Source organism: Sorex fumeus, unplaced genomic scaffold (genome assembly GCF_029834395.1).
Source record: "Sorex fumeus unplaced genomic scaffold, SorFum_2.1 ptg000122l, whole genome shotgun sequence".
NCBI classification, from domain to species: domain Eukaryota; kingdom Metazoa; phylum Chordata; class Mammalia; order Eulipotyphla; family Soricidae; genus Sorex; species Sorex fumeus.
This window is the reverse complement of record NW_026606179.1, coordinates 42,091,990-42,103,729: the sequence shown is the minus strand read 5'-3', so window position 1 is coordinate 42,103,729 and position 11,740 is coordinate 42,091,990. Positions and strand designations below refer to the sequence as shown.

Here is an 11,740-nt window from a genome sequence, read left to right as displayed (position 1 = left end):
ATAATATTTACAACAGAACAGAAAGCAGGACAGAATATTGATGATATCTAGAAGAAAAAATAATGATGAGGTATGCTGTTTCAAAGGTAGGGAAACAGTAAACTACTGGATCAGTTCCTGGCTAAGTCCCAGAATACAAGAGTCCCTGACCCCTTAAAGTTGCCAGAGGGCAGAAAGTGGGTAGGAAGCTCACACATAACTAAGGAGAAGAATCCTTAGGGCCCACACAGGCAGCTGCCCAATTCTTAGATTGACGTCATTCTAGAATGCATTGTATTTGGGGTTTTTGATGATCTTTTCATCTAGTGATTCTTACAGCGGTCTTACTTTTCTTTTATGGGTGTGGCATTAGGGGGATGATTTATAAACGTATTTTACTTTTTAGCAGCATTTGAGATTGTGAAAGTGGGATTGTGTGTGTGCATGTGTTTAACAGATCTGTGCATATTTTCACTTTCTATTCCTGCCTCTAGGCCCTCGCTTGACATATTCTCTCTGTTTAGAAGAATTTTCAGTCTCCCTTGGATAATTCTAATTTTCCTTAAAACAAAGAAAGATATTAAATAAATCATCAGGGGCACTCTTCCTTGGCAACTCCCTCTATAACCATCTGGTTAGATTACTTGCCTTACAGTTTTTTTTTTTTTTTGGCGGGGGGGGGGAGGACTGTAGAGGGGGCATACAAAGCAGTGCTCAGCATTCATTTCTGGTTCTATTCTCAGGGATCACTTTTGGCAGTGCTCAAGGGATGCTATGCGGTGCTGCGAATCAAACCTGGGTCAGTCACATATGAGGCAAGCAACCTATATGGTGTACGATCTCTCCAGTCCTAACTATTCTTGCTTTGCTAGCTTGCTCCGAGCAAAAGCTCAGTGGCTGAGCACTTGTATTGCATACAGGCAGCCTTGATGTGTTCCCCGACACCATGTATGATTCCCCTGAGCACTTTTAGAAACAATGCATGAGCACAGAGCGTGCAGGAGCCTCAACCCCTCCAGGACAGGCACCATGAAAAAAATATCATATACCCTCTTATCTTACAGAGTTGTGGCAATTATTTCAATTACTTCCTGTAAATTTGTAACCCTAGTACATATTCTATGAAATTCTGGCTCTTCTCCTTCTGCACATAATTCAAAAAATCCTTATTTATGGGTGATCTTGGAAGAAGGATTCGTTAAAGATGAATCCATTCTCTTCTCCAGTGTGACCTGCAAAATGGCTAATAACTGATTCCATTTTGCTAACTCCTGGAATCACATCCCATTTCTCTGCAGACAAAAGAGCAGCCTGAGGGATACCACCTGGTTAATAATAGCCTTTTTTCTGGGAGGGAGTTAATAAAGGCATAGCCTAATGCTCTTTGGAGAGGGAAGCTGAGTTGTTCTGCCATAAGGACCTGGCAATTAAAGAGAAAGAGAGAATTAAAAATGAAGAATACAAAGTAATCCAACCAGGTCTTTCTCATCCAAAAAAATAATAATAATAAGCTTGGGCAGGCTGCTAAAAACACCTGGCTCCTTCCTGGCTTCAGAAAAATTCTCATAGGTTCAAGAGATGCCACTGAGTATTCATTAGAGTCTAAAACTTTGTCTTAAACTTACTGGCGTCACTGAGAGGATCCACTCTACAATTTGACTCTGTTGTGAGTGCACTGAAAAACAATAGCTTTAGATGCCAGGGAAAATGAGATACTATTCAACAAAAGTCCTCTGTCATCTGCTTTGTGATTGGAAATGAGGTGGGGAGTAGTTTCCCAAATACTGTATATTACTGAGCAGATGTATAAGAATCAAAGGGAAAATGGTTGCCAGGGAGACAAGACATCCATGCCAACTCTGTCGCAGACTAATCATAAAATGTCTCCAGGGGGCATTGTATAGCCACAAGCGCAGACAGGAACACAGCCAAGCCAGGGATCCAGATGTTGCCCTTGGAATCAGGCACCCATTTCGGAGGGTTGACATCTGCCTTCTGCCAAACAGAATGTGTGTGGCCACATCTGCTCACTGTGGAAAGTTAACACACACTAAAAACAGAGGAAAGGTTGCCATAAAATAATGATTTGGCACCATGCATGGGGAAGATATTAAATATTAGATACCTCTCTGTTAACCCTAAGCACATTTCTGCATTGCCCTTTTCTAACTCACAGCTCACCCATATCCAGTCTCTCAGCAATTTCCATTCTGCTCTTCTGAAAACAATCTTGTTTGCAAATATTACCTGAATAATTTACAATTTATCTAAGTGCATATGACAGAAAAGGAGAGAGAAAGCTGGAGTTAACTCATTTCTGCAATTAAGCCAATAAAATACAGCTTTTACTTTACAACTCTTAAAGAAGATATGACATACATAAGAGAGGCATAACTCTGATATTGTCTCCTTTTTTAAAAAAGGTGGATGACAACATGTAGTTTTCAAAGTGTTCATATTCACTTTCATCTACACTTTCTCCTTGGAATGATGAAATTTTTGAGCATTTAGTTGTGGGATGGTAATGCTTCAACTTTTCTTATGGATTGAGTAAAGTTCGATGAGGCATAATTGAAGCATGTGTCATCTGTGACGCCACATAGATGTGTACTATTTTCACAATTTACAAGACTTTCACTTATTGTGTATGCTAATGTTAACCTATCTTTACCAGACTACGTACTATTAATTGTTCATTGTTATTGAAATCGAGGACACTGAGGCCCAAAGACATTTAAAGATTTCTTCAAACAATATGAGAGTAATATGAAAAAGACAAAGTCTGCTAATGTGTAATTACTCCTAATACAAATCATTGTTCTCTGCATTAAAATACAAATTAATTGTTCAATGCATTAAAGAAAATACTATCCTTATATTTTTGAAGAACAATGATCAAAACTTCTTTCCTACTAATACACAGAAGACAGGATTTTACTTAGTGGCATCAAATTAAAGCTTTCCGGTGTATTAATTTATTATTGCCAAGTAATTCTTTACCACCAGTTTAGCAACTGAAGACAACACCCATTTATCAGCTCACTACTCCTCTGGGTCAGGAGTCTGGACCCAGCATAACTGGGCTGGGTTCCCTACTTAAGAGTTTCCCCAAGGCAGAAATCCAAGTGTCAGTGAGTTTGCTCCACAGGGTCCCTGAGCATGACCTCCCTTCCAATCTCATTCTAAACATTAGTGAACGACAACATTTAGAAGGTGTAGGTCAGGCTGGATGACTCCACTTCCTTGCTGGCTGTCAATTGGCAGTCACCCTCATGTATTTGAGACCGGTAATGGTACTTTTCACATGCCCCTTCATGTGCAAAGCAGCAATAGCATGTCAAACTCCTTATGTTTCAAATTTTCTTGGTCTCCCCAGTCTGACTTTTAAAGGTCTTATGAAATGAGTTTTGGAGCAGATGGATACCCTCTTTAGCTTAAGGTCAATAGACTTGGGTTTGGGGGACCAAGATATAGCACAGGTAGGGCGCTTGCCTTGCACCAATCCAGGTTCAATCCCAGGCATCCCACGTGGTCCCTTGAACCTACCAGGAGTTATTTCTGAATGCAGAGCCAGGAGTCAGCCCTTAAGCACCACCAGATGTGGCCCCAAAGCAAAATAAGAACAAACAAACAAAAAAAAGTTGGGTTTTAATTATAACCAAACACTCCCTTCCTAGTTTACTAAGACTGGTGTTTGGTGGAATAATCAGAGTTCACACATATTCAACTGAAAGAAGCCTCTTAACAATTCAACCTAAAGCAGAACTCAAAATCTTGTCTTCAGTTCAGCAGTAGCAGCAGCCTCTATGAGTGTATTAGAAAGGCAGAATTTCAGACCGCACCCCAGATCTACTGAAGCAGCAATTATCAAGAGCACCAGGAGCCTCATAAGCATATTAATGAGTAGTTCTTGCTTAGACAGTATTTATCAGGAACACCCTACTCCAGCCCTGTGTGTGTGTGTGTGTGTGTGTGTGTGTGTGTGTGTGTGTGTGTGACAGTGAGAGAGAGAGAGAGAGAGAGAGAGAGAGAGAGAGAGAGAGAGAGAGAGAAAGAGAGAGAGAGAGAGAGAGAGAGAGAGAGAGGATTTGGATTGACAGAAACAGGAAGCAGCCCAACTGTTTCTTTATTCTTTTATGTGTTTTTTTCCTCTCTCCCTTTCTGACAGAGAGAAAAGGGGTCAGATAAGGCCAAAGGCAACTCTCTGGATCATGGCCTGAAAGTGTAAGCAGAGCTGTGTGCTGCTGAGCTGTAGAAAGAAAGGGATTTTTTTAGAACATTTGCAATGGTGCTTTGGATGGTTTATTACTTCTTAGCCTTTAGCATTCTTAGTGGCACTTCTTTGCTGCTGAGAGTGGACAATCTTGAGAATATTAGGGAATCTTTTAGTGTTTATTGTGCATGACTGAAAAGTTTGAAACTTTAAATGAAAATGGATCCCTCTGCAGGGCAGGGATAATAGTTAGAAGACAAAAATCAATTTTGTTTTAGATGGAAGGAATTATGCACCATCCGATTGTTACAATATGCTGCATTATTTAGTTTGTATCTCACAGGGGTTAGCTTTCCACCGTGCATATTGATTTCATGTCCACTTAGCTATAGATAAGGATGTGACCATAAGGAAATCCAAGTGCTGTTGGTCAAGGGTTTAAAAAACCCGCTGAGCTGCCTAGTGCTCATCAGGACTGCACTGATACAAACAACCCAACTGACTGAATCCTCTATAAGGCATCAGCATATCATGCTTCTGATATGCCATTTCTATCTCCTGGATTGGAAGCAAGATGAAGTGAAGATGATTCAATAGAGGCAAGAGATGGTCCAGGGGAAAGTTGCTTGCCTTGCATAGAGTCAACCCTGATTCTATCCCTGGCACAGAATATCATTCCCTGAGTACTGCCAGGATATGTCCCTGAGCAGAAGCCAGGAAACCCTGAGCATAAAGGGGTGTGGCCAAAAAATTTAATATAAAAGAAAGAATGAAGAAACAAAAAGAGCTTGCAACACAATAATGGTGAGATGAGGGCCAGAAGGATAGTACGGCGGGTAAGGAGCTTGCCTTGTATGTGGCTGATCCATGTTCAATCCCTGACATTCCACATGGTCGCCAGGGACCACCAGGAGTGATACCTAAGCACCATTGCGTGTGGCCTGCAAACAAACAAAAATCAATCATAGAGTGACTGAAGTTCTACTGGGACTACCTGAATTAAAGACAAATTGAAAAGCCAATGAGCAAAAGAAGAGGGAGATAAGGAGTCCCTTGAATTTAAAATGTGACTTTATGGGTATCAAGAGGGACAGAAGAAGGCACTGAATATGAGAAGTCAAAGGCTTCATAGTTAAAGGTCAGAGGTAAACAGATTACACTTTGAAGAAAGGATATAATTTATATGACATATGATATAAAAGTTTAAATATATTGCATGATATTAAAACTCTAAAAGTCATCATAATTCCTGATCTAAAACAGGTATGCTAGGATTGTTTTATTTTGTTTTCATTCCTTATATGAGGCATACTGAAAATTGATTTTCTCTTTAATCACATATCCCAAACTAAAAGAGGATGTTTTTCTATTATAAATAACATGGGTTAATGTTGTCACATTTAATAGCATAAAATAAGAGCTATCTTTTAAGAAGAGATCAGGAACACAGACAAGAGCATTTATATCAATAAGTCATTGTCTGTCTGGAGAGGTAGGTGGGACACAGACAATTTAAGATAATTTTGAATAAGTACTAAAAGGTCGATAGAAGTTGCCAGATACAAAGGAGGGAATGACTGAAAGTGGCAGACAAGGTAGAGGGGATGAGGATGGTTGTACTGAGGAGAAAATTATGTGATATATCTTTAATAATAAAAACTCATCCTGCAAATTGTTTTTAAAAGACACTTAAAAATAAGTACTTGGTATGGACAAGTTGTAGAAACTGTAGATTGGTGAGCAGATGGAAATATTTATTTTATAAGATGGAATATCAGGGGAAAAAACAGGAAAAAATGTAAGAATAAATTATCATATTGTAATGTTGGGAAAATTGCTTTATAAATGTTAATACTATGCAAAAAATCTGCTCATTATCTCAGCTCATACCCCCATTCTGTGGGGATATAAAAAGTGGGAAAATCAAAATTTTCCACAGGCAAAAGTGAAAGCTCAAGGAGGTGAAATCATTACTCAATTGAAAAATCATTTACTCATTCTCTTTCTCCTACAAAATAAAATTCTTCATTTCCCCAGATATTTTATCCTAGTTATCTTTGTTTTGTTTTGTTTTTGTTTGGGGGACACACCTGGTGATGCTCAGGGTTATTCTTGATGGTGCTCAGGGGACCATACAAAATTCCAGGAGTGAAGATTGAACTACTTGCAAGGTAAGTACCCTACTATCTCTCCTGCCCCATCTTCTAGTTAATTCTTATAAGTTTTGAGAGATCTGGAAGACAAAATAAAATGTTTGCTTCTAAATGTCAATTAATTGATGTCTGGTCTCTTCTTGCCCTGTAAGGAACACAACTGCCACCGCACTCGTGTATCAGTTATCTGCTTAATAACTTTAATACCACCAGCACCTCCACTCTGTTCTCCTAGTCCATCAACCAGTTTCCCCAGTCTTAGAAATGTCTTCAATAATGGTTAATCAATAACAATAATTAACAATTATGAGAACATAGAAGGCTAGGGATATGGCTCAAGTTGTGAGCAGTCACCTAGAACTTACTGATGGGAATACCACACTACCCCTTCACACACACACACACACACACACACACACACACATACACACACACATACACATAGTTTAGCAAGTTCTGAATGAATATAATGTCTTGTTTAATATTTAAAACAACCTCATGGAGGCAGGCACTCTTTTTAGATTAATAGAAAAGCCCGAGTGACGAGTTCAAGTTTACTTATATAGTATAAAGTAGCAAGGTTCTGATTCATCTGTGTCTTAGCAATAAATGTGCTCTTAGCTACCAAGTTTATGCTCCCTCCTGGTTGTAATAAAATGGGAGAAATAAGAAATATTTTTGTTGGATATGCAGTGAACAAAATGCAGATAAAGAGCTTTATCTTTCCTGATTTGGTATTGGGTCAGAGAAGATCAAAGTCAAGTCATTGGAAATAAAAATTTCAGCCTTTGTAGACAATTGCAAAACATTTTTTGAGCAAAGAAATTTATGTTTCTGGTTTTTTTTTTTCACTTTTCTCTTTTTTAAAAAAAATTAGGAGCTCAGACTCAATTGCTTGTCTTCCTTAGCAAGAAACTTTTAAGAGAACAGACATCATCACTTTCATCAACAGCAGAGGGTATGATCATTAGACTTCAAATTGCCCTTACATTCTTGGTCGTTTCCTAGTGCAGTCGGATTTAAACTTGGTTATTACATTACAAAATGGAATGTGTTTGGTTTGCTCAAGTTCAGCTCAGGACTTTATATCAGAGTGCTGTGATTATGTAAGCCAAAGCAAAACTTCGTATTTTCTTAGAATATATAGAGATTAGATTGAACTTCACCAGATAAACAAAGATGAAGAAAATCCCAATCAGCTTAAAGGCTTTAAAATAGACCTTTGACGTCAAATCCAAAATTTCCTGTGCATGCAAGCAGCTCTAATGCCCAACTTCTCACCAGAGAAAACGCTGCCCAGTCACATTATTTGTTTCCTAAACCTCTAGCCCAGTGTCACTGTGAACACTCAGCAATATGGATCTGAGAGTTGCTTTAAGTGCACCTGAGGAGGGACCTTCTTGTTATAGGAGTTATCAGGTTCTATTTTACCAATCTGCTCTTTCCCAATTTTAATTTTAAACATCAGTTTTAAAATCTTTAAAGGGTCAATGGTTGTAAACTTGCCAAAAGTGTTGGGGGGGGGGGGCAAAGAGCAGTTAGGATAGAGAGGGGATGAGTATGATGATAATACTAGTTGGAAATGATTTGAACATTTTCGACAGGAACTAAGTGTTGAAAGTAGGTAAAGGAATATATCTGATAATCTTTCAGTCCCTGTATTGCACACTATTATGCCCAAAAATGGGGGTGGATGGAGAGAGAGAGAGAGAGAGAGAGAGAGAGAGAGAGAGAGAGAGAGAACTTCCAGCCACAGAGTTGGAGGAGGGCAGAGGGAAGAGCTGGGGAAATATTGTACACTGGTGAAGGGATGGGTGTTGGAACATTTTATGACTGAAACCAAACCATGAACAACTTTGTAACTGTGATTCAATTTTTTTTAATATGTAGGAGTACTGCTATTTATTCAGTCACTGATTAGCTGATTGAATTGGGCATGAACTCCACCTTACTTTTTTTTTTTTTCATTTTTTATAATTTAATTTATTGAGTCACCATGAGAGCAGTTACAAAGCTTTTGGGTCTAAGTCTCAGTCATACAATGAAACATCTGTACCTTCATCAGTGCCCATTCTCCACCCCCAACAACCCCAGTCTACCCCCATTCCACACCCTCCCCCTACCTGTGGGCAGATGATTTCCACATTACTCTCTCTTACTTTGATCGCATTCAATATCTTGACACCAGACCCACCATTATTATTTGAGATTTTACCCCAACACTCAGATCTGCTGAAAAGGCAACAGTAGACAATTTGTTTTCTATTGCTCGTTATGAATAACATATGATGTCGTGTGGCTGCAGTAGTGGCCGCACTATTTTGAAATTCTGAAATTTTAACACTTAAATCTGGAGGAATTTCTGCCAAAACCTGCTGGGTTCCGAGATTTGCTCTTGAGTCTCTGGGATCATGTCCGTTAAGCAGCTTGATCAGGAGCCAGAAAGACTGTTCATGGGCGGAGATTCGGGGTCCCGTTAGGACAGGGTAGAAAAGGCCAATTCCACCCCCATCCCATGTGGCCCAACATGTCTCGTCACTGCAGGCCCAAACCTGACTGTCCAATGGCCTCTGGAGGATGGTGGTCACCGAGCCACCAAGGGGGAGCAGGCAGAGGGACAGCACCCTTTCCCCCCTGGGGTGGCCCGGGGACAGTAATGTACTGCGGGGGTCCGGACACATTTCTGCGAAAAGCCACTGGGTTTTGAGATTTATTTCTGAATATCTTGGATCATGGCTGTTAAGCAGCTTCATCAGAAGCCAGAGAGGCCATCTGTGGGCGATGACTTGGGGTCTTATTGGGGTGGGGAGGAAAGGACCGGCTCCACCCCCATCCCATGAGGCCCTGCATGTCTCGTCACTGCAGGTCCAAACCTGACTTTCCAGTGGCCTCTAGAGGATGGCGGCCACTGGCCCGCCAGGGGGAATAGGCCAAGGCACAAAACCTATTCCCACTTGGGTTGGCCCAGCACTGGTAACCTACTGCAGGGACTGGATGCATTTTTGCCAAAAGCCACCGGGTTTCGAGGTTTATTTCTGAGTCTCTGGGATTTTGGCAATTAAGCGGTTCAATCAGGAGCCAGAGAGACCATGCCTCCAATTATATTGCTGAGCCAGAGGTGGTTTGTGGGTGTGTCTCCCACATACCTAACTTTTGGCCGTTTACTTTCTTGGTAAACTTTGCCCCAAGTATTGGGAGTCTGGCCAAAGGCACAGCAGCAATTTTGGGGTATCTGGAAGTCTGAAGCCGCCATCAGGCTGCTGATGCACTCGCCTCACAGGTACAGATTGACCTGCTGGTGGCACCATACCCCCTGCGATTCAATTTTAAAATAAATAAATAAATAAATAAAACAAAATTTTATGAATGGCAATATTTCTCGCTTAGTGTAAAGTGATATTTCTCAGTGCTATTTGGTTCAAGTGCTGATTCCTGGATCCTACTCAAAGAGTTTATAGTATTTTCAGGATCAAGCCAAAGTAGGGGGTGGAGTGACAGTACAGGGGGTAGGGCATTTGCCTTGCACGCGGTTGACCCAGGTTCGATTCCCAGCATCCCATATGGTACCCCGGGCACCACCAGGAGTAATTCCTGAGTGCGAAGCCAGGAGTAACTCCTAGGCATCACCGGGTGTGACCCAAAAAGCAAAAAAAAGGCAAGTAAGTAGCCTGTGATCACTTGATCACTTGACTTCCCGTTAATCGTCGATTTGCTCGAGCAGGCGCCAGTAACTTCTCCATTTGTCCCTGTCATGTGCTAGTGTAGCCCAATGTCATCTGTTTGCTCTAGGAACATGAAGAGCTTCAAACCGATCGTTCATGATCTTGATGAAGAAGTCTGACCATCTGGTAGGTGGGAGGCCGCGCGGTCTTTTGACATCCCGTGGAATTCAGTCAGTAACAGCTGTAGTCCAGCGGTTGTCTTTAAATCTCACTACATGACCAGCCCATCTGATTTTTGACACCTTGGCAAACGAGACAGCGTCCCTGATTCTTGATCGTCGACGGATGTCGGAACTCCGGATTCTTTCTCTCATTTGAGTGAAACGTGATATTCCAAGCATAGCTCTTTCAATTCTTCTTTGGGAGACCCGAATAGTGTTCTCATCCTGTTTGTGTAGGGCCCAGGTCTCTGAGGCGTATGTTAATGCAGGAAGAACAGTGGAATCAAAGAGATGTGCCTGGAGCTGGAGGTTCTTCGTCCTCTTAGCTATTTCTTCGATGCTTTTGAAGGCGTTCCAAGCCACTCTCTTCCTCCTGCGCAGCTCGAGGTAGCCTGTGAATATGTACAAATCCCTTCCTCACCAGAAATTCACATCACAGTGGAGTCTGTTACAGTGTTACAGCTAATTCATAGGCACCCATTCTCTCTCTCTCTCTCTCACTCTCTCTCTCTCTCTTTCTCTCTCTCTCCCCCACCACTCTCTTTCTTCCCATTCTCCTCATACAAACACACACAGACACATATTTTTAATGCCATAGATTGCTCCCAGGTCACACATTTGAAAGGCATGTGCTTCACAATTGAACCATACTGCTGGCCCACTGAGACTATGTTTTGACAGATACATATGGATAAAAGTAACATGGCTTTGCAACCAAGTGATTTGGGTTTGACTCCTAGTTCTGCTCATCAGGGTCTCCAGGAGTTGGAAAGAGTCACTTAATCTCCAGCTGCTCAATGTCTTCAATGTCTTCATTCATAAAGCTGAGATAGAATATTAACATTAATGGTTATTACAAGGCTTTTAAGATACAGTTTGTCAGTTGTCATGACATGACCTCATATAAAATGTTTCATTAGGTTTATTTGCAGTTAGCTTGCTAGTATTCAACCAAGGAGAAACATCTTACTTTAAAAAAAATATTTTGTAAATCACCTATCAATTCATTTGGAGCTGCAAGTTAATGTACATGCATCACTTTGTATTATGTTTGTATGGTGTAATTACTCAATACAAAGTGAAAAATTAAGAGCAGTACTAAAAAAATTGAAATCTAGTTGCACAGAAAGTCTCATCCAGGATCAAAAAACTAAAAATAAATGTCCCCCTCTACCCCTCCACCTCTATATGCTATGCAATAAGCCCAACACAAAAAGGCATTTAATTAAACACACATATAAACCATGTTTTTATTTCTATCTAATGTAGCTAGGTTAGGTTGCAAAGACAATGGAGAGCCAATCAAATGTCTGCCCAGAACTGTTCATCCAGTCACAGCTGGGCTGGGACGCCCCTCCCAGACATTGTGTGCAATCAATATCTCACTCTTCAATGGAGATACCAAGGCTCTGGACTGAGTCCTCTGCAGTATCACAATAGGACATGGAGTCCTCTCTCTTTTGAAATGAAAGTGTTCTTTCTACCAAGTCCTGATTTCATGAACATCCACAT

General features: G+C 40.8%; 1 non-coding gene across 1 annotated transcript; it reads left to right on the top strand.

Moving 5' to 3' along the window:
- The first annotated feature begins 11,075 nt into the window (after positions 1-11,075).
- Positions 11,076-11,195, top strand: LOC130044584 (small nucleolar RNA SNORA32). The gene has a single exon (XR_008795437.1). It is a non-coding gene; the product is annotated as a small nucleolar RNA SNORA32 (small nucleolar RNA).
- The last annotated feature ends 545 nt before the right edge of the window (positions 11,196-11,740 follow it).